At 33.1% G+C, this 23,613-nt stretch overlaps 1 protein-coding gene and 1 long non-coding RNA gene across 4 annotated transcripts in view; one reads left to right on the top strand and one right to left on the bottom strand.

The window, feature by feature from the left end:
- Positions 1–23,613, top strand: part of LOC309651390 (uncharacterized protein) — a 797,009-nt gene that overhangs the window by 35,178 nt on the left and 738,218 nt on the right. The window lies entirely within an intron of this gene.
- LOC309651422 overlaps positions 1–23,613 on the bottom strand; it is a 59,658-nt gene that overhangs the window by 9,358 nt on the left and 26,687 nt on the right. The gene's annotated exons all lie outside the window — the stretch shown is intronic.

Genomic DNA, 23,613 nt, shown 5'->3' with positions numbered 1-23,613 from the left:
AAATTCCAATGACATTTTTCAGAGAAAAAAATTCCTAAAATTCATATAGAGCCACCTATGATCCTCAATAGCCAAAGTAATTTTGAGAAAGAAGAACAAAGCTGAAGGCATCATACATACTTCCTTATTTTAAACTATATTACAAGGCTGTAATAATCAAGAGTATGGTGCTGGCATAAAAGCAGACATTTGGGCCAGTGGAAAAGAATTGAGGGTCTAGAAGTAAGCCCTTGACAGTGGTGCCAAGAATACTCAGTGGGGAAAGAAAATTCTCTTCAGTAAATGGTGCTGGGAAAATTAGATAACTACATGCAGAAGAATTAAACTCCTATCTTATACTGCTCACAAAAACTAACTCAAAATGGATTAAAAAATTAAAATGTAAAACTCCCAGTAAAAAACATAGGGGGAATCTTCTTGACATTGGTCTTGGTGATGATTTTTTGATATGACACCAAAAGCACAAACAATTAAAGCAAAAATAAATAAGTGGGGGTGTATCAAGCTAAGAAGCTTTTGCTAAAGCAACAATAAACAAAATGAGAAGACAGCCTGTAGGTGGGAGAAAAATATGTGTAAACTATCTGAGTGAGGATTAATATTCAAAATATAAAGTATCTCAACATACAACTTAACAGCAAAACAAAAAAAATATTATTTAAGGAATGGACAGAATAGCTGAATAGACTTTTTTCCCCAAAGATGGCATATAAGTGGCCATCAGATACATGAAAAGATGTTCAATATTACTAATATTACTAATCATCGGGGAAATGCATCTGTTAGAATGGCTACCATCAAAAAGACAAGAGGTGAGTGCTGGCAAAGATATGGAGAAAAGGGAACCTGTGTGCACTGTTGATGGGAATGTAAATTGGTACAACCACTATAGAAGTTCCTCAAAACACTTAAAAATAGAACTGCCGTATGATCCAGCAATCCCACTTCTGGGCATATATCTAAAGGGAATGAAATAGAATCTCTAAGTGATATCTGCACCCCCATCTTCATTGTAGCATTATCCACAGTAGTCTAGCCTTGGAAGCAACCTAAATGTCCATCAGCAGGTGAATGGATAAAACAGTTGTGGTATATAAGTAAATGGAGTATTATTCAGTCATGAGAAAGAAGGAAATTCTGCCATTTGGAATAACATGGATGGACCTTGAGCACTCTCAAGGCAATCACTTATGGTAAGTGAAGTTAAGTCAGACAGAGAAAGGCAAATACTGTATGATATCATTTATGTGTGGAATCTAAAAATCTGAAATCATGGAATCAGAGTAGAATGGTGCTGGCCAAGGGCTGAAATGTGGAAATGGGAAGATGACAGTCAAATGCTACAAACTTCCATTTAGACGATGCAAAAGTTTTGGAGATATCGTGTAAGCATAATGACTGTAGTTAACAATGCTGTATGATATACATGAAAGTTTCTAAGAGAGTATATCTTAAATGTTCTCAACACACACACACACAAAAGGTAATTATGCGAGGTGAAGGCACTTTTAACTAACCCTATTGTGGTAATCATTTCACAATACAAAAATGTATCAAATCATGATCTGTACACCTTAAACTTCCACAATGTTGTATGTTAATTTATCTCAATAAAGTTGCAAAAAGTAAAATAACTTTATTTGTTACGACATTTTGAATTCCAAAAATATGGGGAAGATATGGATAGTACAGTTTCCACATACTTGAGACCCACTTTCCTCTATGGTTATCATCTTACATCTTAGTGTAGTATATTTACTATGATTAATGAACCAATATTGTCCATTATTACTAACCTAGATATCTTTAAGTTATTCTGCCTCAAGATCCCATACCATGTTACATTGGTTTTTACATCTTTAGGTTCCTCTTAACTGTCACAGTTTCTCAGACATTCCTTGTTTTTGATGACCTTACTGGTTTTTAAAACTTCTGGTCAGGTATCCTGTAGAATGTCTGTCTATTGGGATTTGTGTGATGTTTCCTCATGAGTAAACTGAGGTGATGGGTCTGGAGAGGGAGACCATAGAGGTAAAGTGTCATTCCTGTCACGTCATGTCAAGTGTACATACTATCAACATGACTTACCACTGTTGACATTGACCTTGATCACCGGGCAGAAGTGGTGTTTGTCAAATTTCTCCTCTATAAAGTTATTCTTTCTTCCTCATTTCCATATCGTACTTTGGAAAAAAGTCACTATCCACAGTGCAACAAAATAAAGTAGTATTGAATTATGACACAAAGTATTAAGTAAATAACCCACGAGTACATACTGATATAAATAAATGACCAAATGAATTAATAAACAGGGAAGACATAAATCTCTGATGCAGAAGAATTCCAAATAATTTATGCAGATATCCTCACTCAAGCAGGTGGAACATAACGTTTCACTCCTTCAGTGACTTTTCTTTTGACTTCTCTCAATGGAGGTATGTCTAAGCAGATTCCTAGGAGGTAACAGAATAGGGATAGACAAAATTAAGCATATGATGACTGATATTTTCCAAAATTAAATAAAGCCACGTAGGTTCCTAGTCCAGCAGTCTAATGAATCCTAAACACTACATGAACCTATGACATGCAGAGCAGTTAAAACAAAGAAAAACTTGAACATGTTTGGAGAAAAAAGATTATTTATAAAAGAATGACATGTATTTCCATAAGCATATGAAACTCTTAAGGACAGAAACAAAAAGATAGGAAACTTACAGAAACACTGAGTGCTAGAGTTGATGGCATATTTACTAAAGTTTTTGGAAAGAATTTCCAGGAGGGAGGAAAAAAAAGTCTCATTAGTGAAGTGATAGATTTGAAGCCTTCTAATAAGCAGCTCCTGGATTTATTCTGTATCTTGGCAAGAATATACTTCTAAATACACACACCTATACATACAGGCATACACACCATCCACAAATTTGAGTTTGTGAATGCTTCTGTCTCCGTGAGTGTATGTGTATATATGTGTGTGTATGTGAATGTCTGTTTATATCTAAGAATAGAGTCACTATCACCATATTTTTATAAGAGTCAAACAGTTTGCTAAGTTGCTTGATTTATTCCTTGGGAGCTTTTATATGCTGGAAAAAAGTGTCTTAAGTGGGAAATTACAAAATCTGTAATGCTTTAGAAGCTTATTAAATTACCCTATTTATATATAGTATTAACAATCATCTATTCTCTCATGCCTATATATTGATATATTTTCTTTAATTTATGTGAGTTAAGTAATATTCACCATGATTTAAATAAAAGATCTGGTAAAATTTGATCATTTTAGGAAAATAATTTATAATGTACACAGAATATCTTAGTGCCAACCAGTAGTTGAAATGGTTATATTTAAATTTAAGTATTTCTCTGATTATTTAGAAGAGCATGTTAATTTCATCTTACATTTAAAATTATGTAAAATGTAGTCAATTATTTATGAAATCTTAGTTTGGCAAATTTCAGCCATTTTGAATATCACTGAGGTGAAAATTGTTATAAAGATACAAATGTGCCTGTCACCTACATGTTTAACAGCAAACACAACTTTTAAAGTCACAAAGCTGCATTGTCAAAAACTAAAGATAAATTTTGACACTGGCGGAAATGTGGTTCACTTAAAGGAAATAAAAAAACACTCAGGCTTATGTGTAAATTACCTTCAGTTCTCTTCACTTGGCAGGGTATTGAGGGATAAAAAAAGTAGTGGTCTCCTAGGCACGTAATATTTATAAGTTCAGGATTTTGTGTACTCAGATTTTTTCCTAAATGACATAACCTTGCTCAAGCATCACCCAGAAACCCATTCGCTCTCACAAGAGACTTTCTAAGTAACAGTCACATCTGTGCTATTACACTGTATTTTTGCAAAGCTAGCAACAACTGAAGCCATATTATTAAATTATGAAAAAAATGCATAAATCTCAATAGACTTGTTTGTTGTTTCAAGAGCCAGAAGTAGTGATCCCTATGCCTCTGGAGTGATCCCTATGCCTTGAATTGCTTAAATTTTTGTAATGATATTATTAAATATGTAATAGTATGATATTTTGAGTAATTTCAAATATAAATGATATTAAAAATTAACCTGTTTAAACTATGTAAGGTTACCTGAATAAATTTGATTAGAAATCTGTTTTAAATCTATTTAAAGTAGCAGTGATGCTAGAAGTTGCAATTTTCCAGGAAACCAATAAATCAGTAGTTTAATATGTAAATGAAATATGTACTAAATTAAATAATTAAAGTATAAAATCACTTTGTAGGGTTGGGGGCTGCTTAAAAACATTGAGGTAAATTGTTATTTCTGCATTATCCTCATATAACTTTTCTGTATACAAAATCTTTATTTAAAAAATAACCACTGGAAAAAATAAAATAAAATAACCACTGGCCTGATTATATGTAGCTTTAGTTAGTACTGTAAGATCATATGTCTGCTGTATCTTTCCTTATTCTTCAGTTTTCCCATTCATTCTTTTTATCTTATATTATTATCTAATCATTCACTGGAAATGTTGACAGGAAATTTTGCAAGGCATTTTTTTATCTTTAAATTAGAATTCACACTCCAGCTCATGAATTCATATCTGGTGTTTGATAATAAAATACTATTGAAATAAGAGAAACATAAAATCTGTATTCAGTAAATTATTCTGTTTTAAAATCTTTGTTAAGTTAATAGCTATATTCTGCATTTAAAAAGTATAGTATTTCAGAACTATAATGAGGTACATACTGAACATATTAATACTAGCTCTCATACAGAAAAACATAATTGTACACAGTGGAAAAGCACTTATTATATCAAATATTTCAGATCATTTCATGGAAAATTGTTGAAGGTTTACTTAACTTTGAATCATATGCGAATCCAAGAATTAATTACAATTGATTTTATGGAACAGTAAAGCAGGACTTTTAAAATTCTGTTGTTTTTCAGAAAGTTTTGAATAATACAATTTAATTTTCCTTGATATTACTGGAGGCCAGGGAAAGCTGATTTAATTTGTTAATGATAAGTCTTGCCTTCTTTTAAATGGAGTCTTTAAAACATGTCAGCTAACTCTGATTATTTAATGATTTATAGGGAAGATTCAGTACAGCATATAATAACATTGTTCCTTTCCAAAAAAAAAGGAAAAGGGACCATGGACTGTGGTTCTACAGTTTGGAAAGGCGAATATATGGAAGTTTGAAGTTTTTAATGAAAGGCATGATATTTATAATTGGTAATTGTTTAATGCAATAGATACAAAGAAATTTACATTTATAATAAGAGTATAAGTACATGAATTTAGATTGTGATTCCTTCTTTTCTTTTTTGTGAAATACTTCTTTTAAATTACCCTTTCTATTTATGCATTTATTATGTAAACCTACACAATGTTTTATTATGTCTAGACATAAATTTTCATTGGGGTGAATTATGCAACATCATGTCTCTCTTCTTGAAGAATTGCAAATGTTCATATACACCATGTAATTGAGATTGAGACTATTAAATACATCTCATCTTAAAATGAAACAGACATCAGAGTGACCCAAGGCAGAAAAAAATGGGATTGGCCTTAGATTTAACACAAACAAAAAAAGCAAAACACAAACAAGAAACAGAAAACAAAGTATGTACATCTTACCCTGAGGTAGAGAAATAAGACAAGTTGTTTTCAGATGCAGTTAATGTTACAGGTAGTTAAGTATCCCTGATGACTTGAGGAAGTATGAGAGACTGAGAAAAACAAAGCAAACAATAAATATTGTACAGAGCTGACTAGGAAACTGGAAAATTGCAGAAAGATCACCGATGTTAAGAGTCCCTGAATCTTTAGCAGTGCCCATTGGCAGAGCCATGTGATTTGCCAGGAGAGGGTTCGCATCCTGGGTTAAAGAAATGGGTGTGACTATTGAAGGATTAATACGCTGAGGGACAGTTTATCCTGGGGAAAAGGGAATTTTATAACCAAGAATGTGACCTGTATTGTTTAGATTGGCCAGGAAAAAAAAAAAGTCCAACAAGAAATGAGATTGTTAGATTAGGAGAAAATGGTTATTTCAAAGAGCTGGATATAATAATAGGGCTGATAAGCACAAGTGGTGGAAGGAAAAACCTGAGTGAAATAGTGTGATAAAAAGTGGAGAAGTGGAGAATAAGACTATGACATTAGAGAGTCAGGGACGATGAAGGCAGTGCGAGTTTACTTATATTTCTCATGGAGACAAACTCTCTAAACCTCATTTTTTCAGTATGACAGAAAGTAAAATAATGTGACTTATTGAAGTGTTGTGAGAAATAATAACAAGTGGTTGATCCAGCATTGGGCACATTGTTATGAAATATTTTCCATATATGAATGCAGTTTTAAAATTCATTTATTAATTCACTTTTTTCCTCTTCCCTCATTAACAAAGAGGACTCCCACATAATTAGTGATCATTTTAGTTTCATTTGCCAGATTTTTGTTTTTCAAATTAAATATTGTCTCTGTCTGGAAGCCACTTTCCCCTGGATTTCTACATGTCTTGCTGAATTAGTTTTGACCATCCTTTTACAAATGCAAATCAGTATCAAATCTGCCTTCCCTTTCATGTCAGTGCCTTGGCCACTAGCTAAGTCATAAAGTCTATTCGATTTTCTGAAAGTTGTTTTTTGGCCTCTGGGTATCTGGCCCACTGTGGTTTCTTTAATGATTTGGCATGTGAAGAACACCTTCTCTAGGCATTGCAGATTGCCTCTTTACATGCCCCACATTACTGATCTCACTTCTTGAGTTACTAGCAAGCCTGTAAGGAAATGCTTCTCTAAATTGCTCTGCAAACTATTCTGCCCTCATTGTGAGCTATCTATCACAAAAAGAAAGAGTAAAGTTAAAAGAGTTTCTCTTATCTGCATCAGTAGTTTCACATCTAACAGTGAAGTTTTTATTTTCATGTAGCTTGCTCAAGTGTTCCTTTTATTCCTATTACATTTTTCATTAAAACGATTTCTGTTTCTCAGTATGGAGTCAAACTAGAAGTAATTATTGACTGATTTCTCCACCATTAAGTTTGAGAGTCTCTTGCTTGTTGCTCAGTCATTTGGTTGTAGATTATATTAATTACAGAATCTGTTTCACATATGTTTTCTGGTATTTGTTTTAACATCTCTGTGTTTTCCTGAAAAACTTAGGACCTATATGTGGAAAAATTATCAGCCAGACATATAACACCCCTTCTGTGAAAGTAAGGCAGTATGGAAAATTCATGATTAAATTATGGATGTCCTTTGCTCTGTTCTTCTGTTTATCACTCCTGCTATAGGGCTTTTAATGTCAAACTCTGTTCTCAGTTTTGTTCCAAAACAGAGATTTTCAGGGCAGCATAAAGCTTCATTAACTCCTTCAGCTCACTGGGATTCCATTCAAGGTAGTGCTTTAATGTTTGAGAACTAAGGAATAAGAAATAGTATGCATTTTTGATGGCACTTTGATAGTAATCACATTTCTATTCCTGGGTGTGCTCAGTGTTGTAATTAAGTTGCTCTTAAGTGTGCTAAACAGTACCCTGTGGGTATAAAAGCGGTGTCTTCTGAAGGTGCCAGATTGGTGACCAGAGAGTAACTAGGACCCCGTGAAAATCAGATCATTATATTGACCCCTGCTTTACCAATTTTTTCTCTCACTGATCTTCTGTTATATAACTACACTTAGTATTAAACAGAGTATATAAATACATACTGGCTTTTTAATGCTGCTAGTTGAATAGTAATAAACATATTAGATCTTCCTGTGGTAATTTCTTTGGCTCAACAGGCAGCCAGTTAGCACTGTAGGACATAGAAATATAACATCACAAACAAGCTACTTGCGTGTTTCAGTATTAAATTAGTTTTCTTTTAATTCGATGAAAGTAATGCTAATGATAAGATCTAATGAGTGAACATGCATTCTCAAGCATTTTCTTTTATCTCTAATTCATTTTATTTTTTTTATCAGTTTGATTTAACATTGAAAGGGACTCATTAGGGAAAACACAAAGATATTAATGTAAAGATTTAAGTGATGTAAAGAGAGCTTTGTCCAAGGTGCAGGTGCATATCAAATCATTTTAATTAAAATAATGGAACTAGGGAGGGGTTTTAGAAGATGGTAATCTCTAACCTTGATAAACTGGAAGAACCGTCTGCATATAGCCAAGTATTATCTTTTCTCAGCACATATATGATGAAGAAAATGAAATATATTTAATTTACTATTGTACTAAGACATGTTTTTTGTCCAGCTAAATTTTTATTTTAACATTGAGATTGTTCTTTAAGTTACGCTTTTTAGTAATTCTTTCTAATGACACAAAACATTCATTCAGTTCCATTCACTAAGGCATTCCATTCCCTAAGGAATAGGTACTAATTCTGATTTATAGAAATACTGTTTCCCTTATTCAGATAAATGAATCAGCAGTTATGAAAGCAATTCCGTAATTTAAATTCAGTTAGTCGTGGGGCCATTTGGTGTGGTTGTTTGGTTGAACTCTCTAGATACCTAGGCGGAATGAAGGGTTACTACAGAGTCCCTGGAAAAGGTGCTTTCACAGGAATAGCTGAAGCACTGAGATCTTGCTCTGTAAATAGTGCAGTGCAATTTGTGAGTTAAAATATGTGATGGCCAGATGAAGGAACTATTGACACAATAAAAAGAGGGAAGGAATGAATGTAAAAGTATGACTCACAAGTTTATATGAGGAGTTTAAAATGCTACTGCCAGCATTTTATCAACAACTCGGTAACCATATAATATACTTCTTATAAGTCAGTTTGATTTTCAAGCATTCTACCTTACAGTGCAACCCTTTGACCTGGCCAAGAAGAGCTTAGTGCTTGGTGGGTTCTTCAAGTTCAGTGTTGTTAAGAACATCATAAATGAATGACCTTGTTTCATGACTTACGTGTGCATACGTGCAACACACCATTCACATTTTAAGATTTCTTAAATTAGAATGTGTTCTGCAATCATAGTTGATCTCTCTCCCCACGATCACTTTTCTTAATAGAGCTCCTAAAATTATTAGAGGCAAGGAAAAGTGTACAAATGATCAAATACAATTTTACTGCCGTATATGTGATTAACCAATTCACTAATGCATAGCTATGGAGAAACTGGATAGGAATGTTGATCTTGGGCCATAATAAGGTCCAGAAAGCACAACTTACCTATAAAGCTCCAAAGAACTCATGGATTTTTAACCATTTACTACTACTGCCCCAGCAGTTATTGCAGAATAAACAGTGTGATAGATTATATCACTCTGATTATTACATTCTCAATTACAGAGACTCTTAGAAAAAGGCAAAGGGACGTTGCAGTTTTTCCACGAGCCCATCATGAACTTTGCAAAGATATCTTCTAATACTTTCAACCTCACCCTTATCCTTCTCAAGACCAGATGATGACTTGGCTTCCTATAACACAGAGGTTTTCAGGCGTGTAGCCTCCTTGATTTACTGACTCGTATATCAATTTATCTCTTAGTGTGAGTACATCCTGATTGCTTCATTCTTCCTTTTCCAAAAAGATAAACTTCTTATGCAAAGCAAATTGATGTCTCTGTACCATGGAGATTTACTCTTCCTGTCATTTTTGCAAAAGAAGTGCATCAATTTTCTAGTTCTTCCACTGTGTATCTTTTCCTTTTCAGTTGGCTTCTCTCCCTGAGCACCTAAGTGTCTTTAAGTTTTTAACTCCTTAAAAAGAATCCTGCCATGATCCCATGACTTTTCTTTTTATAGCTAAGCTTTAAAAAGAGAAACGCTTCATCCCAGTCTACATTTTTACCTCCTATTCACTACTCATCCCATTTTAATCTGACTCCTGTACTCAACTTTCCACTGAAACTTTTCTCACTAAGATTATCAATGATTTTTATCACCAAGTCCATTGAGCACTCTTCAGTCCTTATTTAAACTGTTTTGTGTTACTTAACATTCTTGATGATTCTTTTTTCCTTGAAATTCTCCATGGTCTTTACTAAGATCTTTATGTTGGCTCAGGCCGGCATCAGTTTATACCTGCATTAAAAAATACTCAAGGTAAAACCAATTCAGCCCTGCTATATGAAACAGAACTTTGTGAGCTCATTCTCAAGTCAACTGTGCAGTAAAGTAAATTCAAAACCATTATCCGAGGTTAATTTTGACTGCCCTGCCTGAAAGTGTTCAAAAGGCTTATCTTTGAACATAGGTTGGATGTACTTCAATTCACATGCTTTCATTTTTGGGCTGTTCAGCTTTCATGGAAGGGTATTAATCCTCTTCCGCTGAATATGTGTTCAATGAGTGCCTCTCAATAGTTTTCAATCAAGTGTTTGCCAGGGAGTATATGTTTAACCGCTCTGAAGATTTATCAAAATCTCAGTTTGGAGAAATCATAATGAGGAAATATTAATTAAAAAATATTCAGACTATCCTGGCTTTTAGAAATGCTAAAGTACCACACACTAACTCTTCTGATACAAGAGACAACATGTGTATAACACATTATGTTGATCTCACATAAAATTGCTAATGTGGAGGAGGCAATATAATATAGTGATTAAGAACTTGTACTTTGGAGTGAGACAGCTCTGGGTTTGAATCCGGTTCAATAAATTCTCAATTAAGCAATCGTGTAAAGTGCCATTTCATTTCACCACACCTGAAAGAAATCATAATAAAATCCCCTGTATATGTTAGCCCTCAATTTCAGGAAACAACCACTCTAATAATATTCATTACACTGTCATTCTGCTCTGGCTAATAGTACTCCTAATATTACCACTAATATTAAAGTTCTCAGAAATCAGACGTTTCTTTCATACATTTACACACTTGGGAATCTATCATGAGACTACGAGACCTAGACTCTCTTTATCAATCAGCAAACTATGTGTACTACTTTCTTTCCTATCTCAGGACTCCTTTTTCTCTTTTTCTTCTGTGCAACAATCATAGTTTACATATTGTACATGGTTTATTTTAGTAGTAGTTCACTCCATGTTTTCTAAAAGGCTGTGTGTGTGTGTTTGTGTGCATGCATGCGTCTGCAGAGCATCTCTCTTCCTCACTGACTCAAGATGCAAAATTTTGAGGCGGTGTAAGTTTTCTTTTTTCTTTTTAAGTCTTGTGTTTTATTAAATTTTTAGATTTTTAGGAGCATTAGTTTATATAATAACTGGTCATTAGGAAAAATTGCAAAACCATTGTTGGTTGTATGTGTAAAATAAGTAAATGATGAAACACAGTATGTAATGGCTTTATTTGGAGTTCTGTCTTACTTCAGTTTTATCAAGATTTTTTCAATAATATGAATAAATCTATCGAAAAATATCAAATTTGCAGGTGACATTTACAGAAAAACACAACTATGATATCTAATACAAATTTACATTAAAATCTTTGGTTGGAATAATGAGCTGATTCTGAAAGGAGCAATTTCAATAAGGATATATGTGAATTTCTCAAATATGGTTCAAAACCTCACTGTACAAGTACAGAATGAAAAAACTATAGCTCAGTAGCAACACAAGTAAAAATGACTAGGTTTTTTTATGCTTAAACAGACTTTACAGGACTTCTACTTCCAGGAAGATGTGGTAGACATATTTTCCCTATTCCTCCTGCTAAATACAAATATCGATAAAAACCATTGAAATTATACATATAGCAATCATGAGGAGACTCTGAAAGTTGGGGAGAAGATGGAAGATCAGATAGGGACCTTGGGACCCAGGGAATCATATGGTAGTGATATCCCTGTTTTTGTTTTTGCTTTGACGCATATATCCCAGACTTAGAGCTGAATAAACAAGCACCTGGAAATATGAAAGTGTTTGGGTGAAAAAAAAAAACACGTTGAACTGAATGAAAAGGAAACCACATCATATTAAAATATGTTGGATACAGCTAAAGAAATGGAGAGAGCTAAATTTATAGTGTGAAATGCATATACAAGAACAGAGGGAATATCTCAAATCAGTAATCTAGGCTTCCACTTTGTATCAGTTAGTTCCAGCTACCATAACAGTATACCACAGGCTGGGTAGCTTAAAAAAAAACAAAATTTTTATGCTCACAGTTCTGGAGACTGGAAGTCCAGGACCAGGGTGCCAGCACGGTCAGTGATTGATGATAGCTCTCTCCTTGGGTTATAGATGGTTACCTTCTTGTGTCCTCACGTGATGGAGACAGAGGACAAGCTCTCTGGTGGCTCTTCTTAGAAGGACACAAATTCCACTTGATCTGGGCTCCACCCTTAGGACCTCACTTAACCTTAATTACTTTCTCATCTTCAGTTACATGGGGGTTTAGAGCTTTAACATAGGAAGTTTGGGGGGAAATAAACATTTAGTTCATAACATACCTCAAGAACCTTGAAAAGCAGAGCAAAATGAAGTCAAAGCGAGCAGAAGGAAGTTATGAAGATAAGAGCAAAATAAATACAATTATATACAAAAAAGCAATAGAGAAAATCAATGAAATAAAGAACTAATTCTTTGTAAAGATCAGTATATTTGACAGACTTCTTGCAAGGTTGACAATGAAGAGAGAAGACACAAATTACTAATATAAAAATGAAACAGGGACTATAAATACAGACCCTGCAAAAATCAAAAGGATAATAAGAGAATACTATGAACAACTCTGCATACATACATTTGACATGTTATATGAAATGGGTCAATCCCTTGAAAAGCACACACTACCATAAGCCATTCAGTATAAGATAGACTATTTGATTCATTATATAACTGTTAAGGAAATTGAACTTGTAATTAAAAGCAACCAAACAAGAAAACTCTATACGCAAATGGTTTTCTTGGATAGTGCTCCCAAATGTTTAAAGAAGAACCAATTCTACACAGTCTTTTCCAGGAACTAGAAGAGGAGGAAACACTTCCCAATTCTTTTTATAAAGTTGTAATTATCCTGATACCAAAACAAGAAAAAGGCAGTCAAAAAAAAAAAAAAAGGCAGACAGAAATACTAATATCTATCATAAATAAAGATGAAAAGTTCATAACAAGACAAACAAAATTTACCAAGATATAATAATAATTTATACAGCATGACCAAGTTGAGTTTATGTCAAATTTGAAGCTGGTTTGATACTAGAAATCATTCAACATAATCTACCATATTAGGAGGTTAAAGAAGAAAAATCACATGATCATATCAATTTATGCAAAAAAGTTATTTGACAAAATTTAACACCCATTCACTATAAAAACTCTCAGAAAAATAGGAACAGAGGGTCATTTTCTCATCTTGATAAATAGCTTCTGCAAAGGCCTTGAGCTAACATTATACTTAAAGTTGAACTACTAAATACTTTCTAAGATTCCTAATGAGACGACAGTGTCTGCTCTCACCATTATTATGTAACAGAGTACTGAAAGTTCTAGTTAGTACAGAAAGGCAAGGAAAGGAAATAACCTACAGATAAGAAGGGAAGAATTAAACTGTCTCTTTTTGTAGACAACATCATCATCTTTGTATAAAAGCCCTAGGAGTCTACAATTTTTTAACTAGTTAATTTTATTTTAAAATTTTAGAGAGATAATTGATATATAACATTAGTTTCAGGTGTATAAAGTAATGATTCAATATATTTATATATTGTAAAATGGTCACCACAATAAGTCTAGTTAACATCCGTCACCAAACATTGTTACATATTTTTTTCTTGTGATGACAACTTTTAAGATTGCTCTCTTACCAACTTTTAACTCTACAATACAGTTCTATTAACTACAGTCACCATGTTGTTTATTACATCTCTGTTCAGCCATTAAAAAAGTAAATAAAAGAAGGAAATCCTGCCATTTGTGATAGTATGAATAGGCCTTGAGTGTATTATGCTGAGTGAAATAGTGAGTCAGAGAAAAATGGTCTCACTTATACGTGGAATCTAAAAAAAAAAGTATGTATAGGTTTTTTATACTGAAAAAATTTAAAATAATCATGAAATTAATCAAAGCAGATCTAAATAATTAGAGACATATCTTTTTCATGGTATGGAAGATTCAGCGTAGTACGGTTGCCAATTCTCCCCAAATTGAAGAGGTTTAACATAATCTCTATCCAAATCCCAGCAAGGCGTTTTTGTAAATATAGACAAGATAATTCTAAAATGTATATGGAAAGGCAAAGGAAATAGAATAATTAAAACAGTTTTGGAAAGGAAGAAAGGAAGGAGGATGATTCTATCCAATTTCAGGACTTATTGTAGCCAAGACTCTATGGTACTGACATAGAGATAGACACATAGATCAGTGGAATAGAATAGGGAATTCAGAAATAGACCCACATGACTATGCCTAGACTATGATTTAATGCACAAAGTACAAATGCAATTCAGTGGCAGAAAGGTAGCCTTTGCAATAAGTGGTGCTGGAGCAATTGGAAATCTATGAGCAAAAATATTTCTTCAGGATCTAGGGCTAGACAAAGCATTCTTTGATTTTGATACGAAAAGCATGACCTATAAAAAGACAACTTGATCAATTGATTTCTTCAAAATTAAACACTTGCTGTGTAAGGCCATGTAAAGAGGATAAAAATTCAAGATATAGGCTAGGAGAAAATAATTGCAATTCACATATACAACAGAAAACTAGAATTTAGGCTATATTAAGGATTCATAAAACTCAACATTGGAAAAACAGTCCAGTTTAAAAAAAATATGCAAAAGATATGAACAGATATTTTATTGATGAGGATATAGAGGTGGCAAATAATTATGTTAAAGATGTTCAGTGTAATTAGATATTAGGGAACTCATTATTGAAACTACAAAGAGATATTACTACATGTTTCTTAAAATTGCTAAAAAAATAATTTAAAAAATGACACCAGGAAACACCGTCAAAGATGTGGAGTAACTGTATAACTCATATATTGGTGGTGGGAATGTAAAATGGTATAGCCATCCTATAAAACATTTGACAGTTTCTTAAAAAAAAATAAACATGTGACTGTTCTGTGAACCAATGTTTGGACTCCTGATTATTTATATTAGAGAAATAATTGCATGTTGACACAAAAACCTAAACATGATCGTTTATCCATATCATGGAGTACAACTCAGCAATAAAAGAAGAATGAGAAGGGAGAAAAAGCCAGTCCCCAAGGTTAGCATACAGTATGATTCCATCTATATAACGTTCTTGAAAGGATAAAATATTAGAAGTTGAAAACAGATTAGTGGTTGCCAGAGGTTAATGAGGGTGTGGGTTTGGGGGGGCGGGGGAAGTGGGTGTATTTATATAACACAAAATGAGGGCTCCTTGTGGTGATGGAAATGTTTTGTATCTGGATGGTATCAATGTCAATATCCTGGTTGTGATATTGTAGTATAGGTTTGCAAAGCATTGCCACTGGGGGTACCTTGATAACGGATCTATGAGATCTCTCTGTATTATTTTTGCAACTGTGTGTTAACTTCAGTTATCATGAAACAAAAAGTTCAACTGAAAAAAAAAGGTGTTACTTCGTGTGTCTGTTACAAAATTTATGTATGATCATAATACCCTTAATATCTAGAAAAATGGAAATGCTATTAACAATTTATATACATTGCCAAAAATCAAGCCAGGATGACTGGGTTTAAATCTTGGTAGATGCCTTGAGTGTTTTAGACTAATTGGGATTTATTCATAAATAAAAAACTAAGGTGAGGGATAACTTGAAACAGTATGGTATGCTAAGTTAGCAATTATCTTCAAATCTGTATAGATATATTCTCTTTTGTCCTTAGAGTAGAACTAGAAGTAATGATAGACGTTTCAGGGAAACGTTTCATTCTTGAATGAGGGAGTGTTATTTATAATATTTAACACTTATTGATTGATTTTTGCCTGGTGATATTGTAAACACTTAACATATATAATTCATTTAGTCCTGAAAACAGTATGATGTTGTCACTACTAATGCGATTCAAATTTTACAAATGAGGACTATAAAGGTTAAATATTTTCCTAAGTTTACCTACACACCAGGTAGCAGGGCCAGCTTTTAAAGCCTAACAGTTTGACTACAAAGCTTTTGCTGATAACCATTGTGCTGTAGTATTTTTAGTATATATGTTCTCCAACCACAATGTAATGAAACTAGAATGTATAACTGAAAGGAATTTGGGTATTCATAAATATGTAGGAATTAAACAACAGTCCTAAATTACCTGTGGCCCAAGGAAGAAATCAGAGTTTAAATTAGAAAATGATGAGTGAAAATATAAAAGGAACAAACCAAAAGTTCTGGAGAGGAAGCTAGTGTAGTACATAGAGGGAAATTTGTTGCTGTAAATGTCTATATTACAAAGAAGGAAAATCACAAATCAATAACCTAACTTTCCAATGTAAGTAACCAGAATAAAGATGAAACCAAACTCAAAGCAAGCAGGAGGAAGGAAATAATAAAGATTATAGTGAAATAAAATGAAATGGAGAGTAGAAAGATAGTAGAGAAAATCAATGAAATCAAGAGTTCTTTCTTTGAAAAGAACAACAATTTGACAAACCTTTCACTAGACTAATAAAAAAGGAAAAAGAAGACATTATTAAAAGGAAAGATTGAGGGAAAATTATTTCCTACTTTACCAAAATAAATGGATTTATAAGGGAATAATATTAACAGTTGTATGGCAAAAAATTAGATACCCTAGAATAAATGGATAAATTCCTGGAAAGACAAAACAACCCAAACTGTCTTAAGAAGAAATAGAAAATCTGAATAGACCTCTAACAATGAAGGATATTCATTTAGTAATCAGACATACTCCTATAATGCAGAGCCAAGCCCAGTCTCACTGTTAAATTGTACCAAACATTTAAAGAAGAATTAAAACGCCAATCCTTCACAAACTGCAAAAGAAAACGAAGAGGAGGGACCATTTTCCAACTCATTATATGAGGCCTTTATCATCCTGATAAAAAAAAACAAAGACAACACAAAGAGCACAAACTACAGACCAATATGTCTTATGAATATGAATGCAAAAATCCTTTAAAATACTAGCAAGCAGAATCTAGCAACATGTAAAAATAATGATTTGCTATGACCAGTTATCCCTTAATGAAAAGGTGGTTCTACATATGAATATCAATCAACGTAATACATCAGAGTAATAGAATAAATAAAAAAACCACAGGGTCATCTCAGTAGATATAGGGAAAGCACTTAACAAAATCCAAAACCATTTCATGATTTAAAAAAAAAACCAACACAACAAAGTTGGACAGAAGTTATTTAATCTAATAAATGTTATTTATGGGAAAAACAAAAAACAGAAACACAGGTAACATCATACTTATTGGTGAAATGACTAAACCTTCCCTCCTAAGATCAGGAACAAAACAAGTATCTCTCTCCTCTTGGCACTTCTATTCAGCATTGAACTGGAACTTCTTCTAGCCAGGGCAAGAAAGCAAGAAAAATTTTTAAATCATCCACATTGGAAACTAAGAAGTAAAACAATTTCTGTTTAACAATGACATGATATTATATAGAAGTCATAAATAATCCTCAAAAGGAATTTTAGACCTATTAAGTTCAGCAAAGTGTATAGTAAAGATCAATATAAAAATAGTTGTATTTCTATAAACTAACAATGACCAAGAAAAATGAAATTAAGAAAATAATTTCATTTATAATAGAATAAAAAAACAAAACAGGGATAAATTAAACACAAAAGTGCAACACCTACATGAAAAGAAAACTGCAAACCATTGTTGAAAAAAAGTAGACCTAATAGAGATATATTTCATGTTGATTTATTGGAAGACTTAATATTGTTAAGATGACAAAAGATACATGCACCCCAATGTTTATTTTATTTTGTTTTTCAAACAAGAAGTTTTAGAATCATTAAAGTTTGAGGTGCAAACGGAGGCATGCATTACAGATTAGACTAGAGAAATAAAGGTAAGTAGATCATAGATGCTCTACTTAAATGTTTCACAAAAGGAAAAACCTATGGTTTAATTGTGATTTGGCTTGATTACTCTCCCAGTAATCGATGTGAAAGAGGTGAAATACGTTGACCAGAGAGACTGCTTAAAAAGTATTTGCAGTAGTCTCTCGAGATTCAGGACAAGGACCTGCCTAAAGTAAGAAATCAACTGTAGGGATGGGTAGGTGAAAAGAAATTTGAGAGATATTCAAGATCTAACTTAATAGGATTCAGTTAAACTGTTGGCTAAGCTTATTGATAGCAAAAGTGGAGACCTGGACCATCCCTTAAATTTGAGTTTTCACGATTGGGTGGAAATTGGTGCCCTTAGGTGAAGTTAGCAAAAGCAGGGGTGAAGGTGTGAGCTAGGGAGTAGGTTAAGGATCAAGGAAGGAGAAATTAACTCACTTTTCTTCATGTTGAGTTTTTGCTATTAGCACATCCAACAGATGTGCCACAAATATTTTGTTCAGAAGCTCAAAACTAAAGATCTGAACGTGCGGTTAGCTGCATATCTATCGTCTCCACATGTTTCTAAGCTCGCTGAGGAAAACGAATATATCTTATTAACCTTTGAAACCCCAGATGACTGAAATATCACATTATAAATAGGTCCTCATGATTTCTTTCTTAATCAAATGAAGAAGTTACAGTGAACTCAGGTTTCCTGAACTTTTGCAGTATTCTTACATTTTTCATGTTGTAGAGTTTGGGAAAAATTAAATTTTTAAATTTGCACAGAATGTTTACATTTATGTTAATATCTTTGACTGAAGTATTCATGATTCTCCAGTTATAATAATAAAAGTAAACTCAATGGAAAGAATAAAAACACTCTGATTTTTAGTCCGTGGCAGCAGATTGATATGTTACTATTCAGTTGGATGGAGGAATTTCCCCATTTCTTCATAATTAAAACTAATGTACTACTTATATGATATGGTGGAAACTAAACTTTCAAGATTTTGATTCAAATTCAACTGGAAGAAGACATCAAATCAATATATTAAAATTATTGTAGCAACCATCTTTTCTGACTGGGATACATTGTTTTAGAAAAGGTTAGTTTCGTTTTTCATTCATTTTGATTAACTAACAATATTACCGGAAATGGAATGCCATGGCTAATGCATCACTATACTCAACTAAAATGTTCAATATAATTCTTAATATAAATAGGTTATAATATCTAATAAAATCACTTTTTTGACATGAACTAAAATATCTAATGAAGGGGTGACAAAAGCACTAAAATGAAAGCCATCATTATATTGAGTTAGAAAGAGATTTATTTAACTGGTTAGGTTTCTGACTGAAATAACTGCATTCAATTTGTTAATAGGTCTGTGAGGTTTTTTTTTTGTTTTTGTTTTTTATAGGCTGAAATTTTGTTAATTGTCCCACTGACAGTTCAGCATTCACAAGACTAGCTCTAGAAATGCCATCCAGTCACTACGTGAATTTCAGATTTACATTTGGCAAACAACAGGAGATTACTTTACCTACAGTGCTTATTCTGAAATATAATTTAGGATATGGTGTTTATTCTTCTGTTTTTTAATAGCATCTACTGAGAAATCACTTTTATTGGGAATCCAAACAACTGGAATTTATTTCATGCTTTATAATTTTATGAGAAGCAAGTGATAATAAACAGTCTGATACCATGACTATATTCATAAAACCAGCTTAGAGACTATGGTTAGTACAAATCCTATATTAGTAATCCTACTCTCCGCGATAAGATATTGGACGTATATGGAACAAAGCTATGCATATTAAAGATGACAATTATTGATTGAATTATCCGAAGAAGAAGAAAACTTATTTTCTGAGAATTCAGGCTCTGGAGTCTAGCTGTCTGGATTGAATCATTTTTTTTCACGATAATTGTAGTGTCAGATGCAGATTATGTTACTCTAGGTATAAAAAAATTGGAACCTTTGCATATGTATGTATTTTTGCCCAGTTAGTTAGAAATATTTATTCATTTTCATAACAAACTTACTAAAAAGCTGATAATGAGGAAACCGGCACAACCACAGTTGAGAAACATGCCCAGATTTACCAGCCAGTATGTGTAGAAAGCATGTTAGCAGACTAGCCAAACCATCATAGATGCCTAGGATATTTATATTCTATTATGAATGCTGTTCTAAATCTATCACTGTAGAATAGAAAAGAGGGTAATCTAGAGATCTCACAGGACTCACTAAAAGAAGTGTACAGTATCTAACTTTTAAGGTAACATAATCCTAGTTGAAAATTACAAATATCATTGCTTTGCTCAAAAGATACCACCAAAATAAAAATTAGGGTTTTAGTTGATTATAAATTGAATGCAGAGTTATTTTAGATGCTATGTACTAGAAAATATCATATAATCCTAGATGGTTATTGTCATTATTATTCTTTGGGTATACCTAACTCTGCTGTTTCAAAAAAAAGGTAATTTTACATTTTTTAACCTTTTCTTATTGGAATTAATAAATCACAGTTACAGCTTCACTGCATTTATGTAGTCCCTTCCCCTTACCATTTGTCAAAACTCTTATGTATATTTTACTATTTCCACATGCAAATGTAGATTTCAGTGGCCAGCAGACCCATGGAATATACATCCAGCCCATACTTTCTTGATAGTTGTTCAGAAAGTCTTAATACATCTGGTTTTGTTTACTCATTTGTTTGTTTTAATTCTCTACAGATGTTTTGAATAGTGTACTGATGTTTCATTCTCATATTGGGGAATAGAAATGTTATAGTAAGATATATATATATTTATTACTTTGCTATAATAGCAGTTCTAGACTTTCAGAAGTTGATTTTGTCAACTTTTCTTATTCTGGCTTAACCTCATTTCTGTATTCATTGTTCTTTGATATCTATTATCTATCATGGTGATGAGTGAATTCTTTAATTTACATAAAGAAGTGATATTTACATATATGCACATAGAAAATAAGGAAGCAAAGCACAGGATACCTCTCAGTATATTTAAAATCTTGAAGCTTCAGACTCAGGGCCAAGGAAAGTTTAACCAAAAACAGATGTAATAAAAATAGTATGCCGTAAGACTGTCAGTGGTGATGTTAGAACAGGCAGATAGGTATACATGAGCAGAGAAATGGGCACAGGCCAAATAGCAGGAAACCAAGCATCTTGTAAACAATATGGGGGTCCTTGGGCAGACAAAGAAAAGCAGGAACCTCCAGACTAACAGGAAACCACATATTTTGGGGTGTCAAGTGTCCTGGAGGCAGACAAAGAAGATGGAGAAAGACGGGAATCTCTGCTTCAAAGGCAACCTTTTGCTCATTATTCTCTCATTACAATAAAACTAGTCTCACAGATAAGAAGTTCCCGTCATGTACCAACGCCATGAGACTTCCCATCAAGACTAAATAAGGACGAGATCCCTCCTCCCCTTGGGAAGGTGGAACTGGGATGAAAATCAGGGAATACAGCCCTAATCCTCTGCCTCCCCAATGAATAGTCCACCTCTTCATTTCTACACCCCACATATCCAGCTTGCCAAAGAAACTCAGGGCAGCTACTCACCTGAGTCTGCCCGCTCTCCCCTTGAGAGCATACTATCACTTAATATATCCAGACTTTCCTTTCTTGACCTCTGCGTCTCATCTCTGAATTCTTTCTGCAATGAGACAAGAACCTACTCTCTGGTAACAGTGATATATTCAGGAATATTTACCAACGAATTTCTAAGTCCCAATGTGAATGCTTATAATCAAAGATGACTGAGACATCTATATTTGGAATACATGGAATTTAGATCAGTATTTGTAACCTTATTAAAGAGATGTTTTCATGATATGAAAGGTTTTCTCATGAAGAGGCAGGAATGAAGGCTATGAATCAACTCTGAAAACAAGAATGACTTAATCTAATAAATACAGGCTACTGCATTTGAACACTGCAGCAGAAGGTTGTTCATAAAGGCAGTGATGTGGGTGTGATGTGATGTGAAAGGAACTGGCAACATGCTTCAATGGAATTAAAATGTGCACCATCTTTACTGTTGTGGACTGCTGATTATTGAGCAATTATTGGGGATTGCTGACTCAGAGCTCAGGTTTTATTGTTGTTATTGTTCATTTGCTTGTTTTGCAGGATGGAATACTTTCATTTCCTAGTGCTTTGGCTCGGTAAATAATCCTTGATAGTGTGACACATTTTCCTTTATATTTGTAAACATTACATTGAAGTATCATAAACCATACAGAGAAGCACACAAATTATAAATGTACTTTTGAATGAATTTTCACCAAGTGAACATATCCATGTAACTAGTACTTAGGTTAAGAAACAAAACAGATTGAACCACAAAACCTTGTTTTGTCTCTTTGAGCCACTGAACTCTCCAAGGATAACCACTATTTTGACTTCTAGTACTATAGATAAATTTTGCCAGTTATTGGACTTTATAACTCTTTTGTTTCTGCTTCTTTTATTCAACATTGTAATTTTGAGATTCATCCAAATTATTTTATATATAGTTTTAAATCATTAATTCTCAGTGTTCACAGGGCTGTCCAATAGAACTTTCTGTAGTATGGGAACAGTTCCATATATGCACTATAATATGCTGTAAAGTAAAGTAGTCATCCATGATCCACATATAGTTACTGAGCACTTAGAGTATGACTGGTGTAACTGATAAATTAAATATTTTTAATTAAATAAAATTTAACCAGTTTCATGTGGCTAGTGGTTACCATATTGGACAACACATGCATTTGTGTGACTGTGCTACAATTTAATCATCCATTTTTCTGTAGAAAAACATTTGGGTAGTTACAGGTTCATACTATTATGAATGATGTTCTTATGCAATATCTTTTATATGTCTTTGAGGGAAAGAGCATATACATTTCCATTGAATACAGTCCCATTATGTAGGAGTTGTATTATAACTTTCAACTTTAATAGAAGATGTCAAATAATTTTGTAAATTGGTTGCACCATATTACCCTCTTATCAGCAATCTATGCATGTTCCATTTACTTCACAATCTCATCAATGATATTGTCTATCTCTTTTTTACCAATTTGATAGGTGTACAATATAGCAATTATGGTTTCAACTTCCATTTTTAAAAATTATTAAAGAAAGGGAGCATCGTTTCAAATATAATGACAATGACACTCTACCAATGTGGTCTTCCTTCCAAATACTCATAATCTCTGTATAACCATAAGGAAAATATCAGAAAAATCCCAATTGAAACATTCTACAAATACCTGAGCCAGTACTTCTCAAAACTGTGAAGGATATGAAAAGCAAAAAAAGTCTGTCACAGCCAAAGGCGCGTAAGCAACATGACCACTAAATGAAATGTGCTCTGCTGGATGGGATCTTAAAACAAAAAAAGTACATTAGGTAAAAACTAAGGAATTCTGAATGAAGCATGCATTTTAGTTAACATGGTAATTGGTTATTGGTTCATTAATTGTAACAAACAGACTACACTAATACAAGATGCCAATAATAGACGAATCTCTGTGTACAGTATATGGGATTCTCTGTAGTTTCTTCACAATTTTTTCTCTGTCATCAATTGTCCTAAAACAAAAAAGTTCATTCAATAAAAGAGTCCTAGAATACATTTTGTTTTTTACTTCATTTCCACTCTCCTGAG

Source organism: Balaenoptera physalus (assembly GCF_965194825.1).
Source record: "Balaenoptera physalus genome assembly, chromosome: 21".
Lineage (NCBI taxonomy): Eukaryota > Metazoa > Chordata > Mammalia > Artiodactyla > Balaenopteridae > Balaenoptera > Balaenoptera physalus.
The sequence above is the reverse complement of the archived record's forward strand: the minus strand, read 5'-3'. Positions and strand labels throughout refer to the sequence as shown.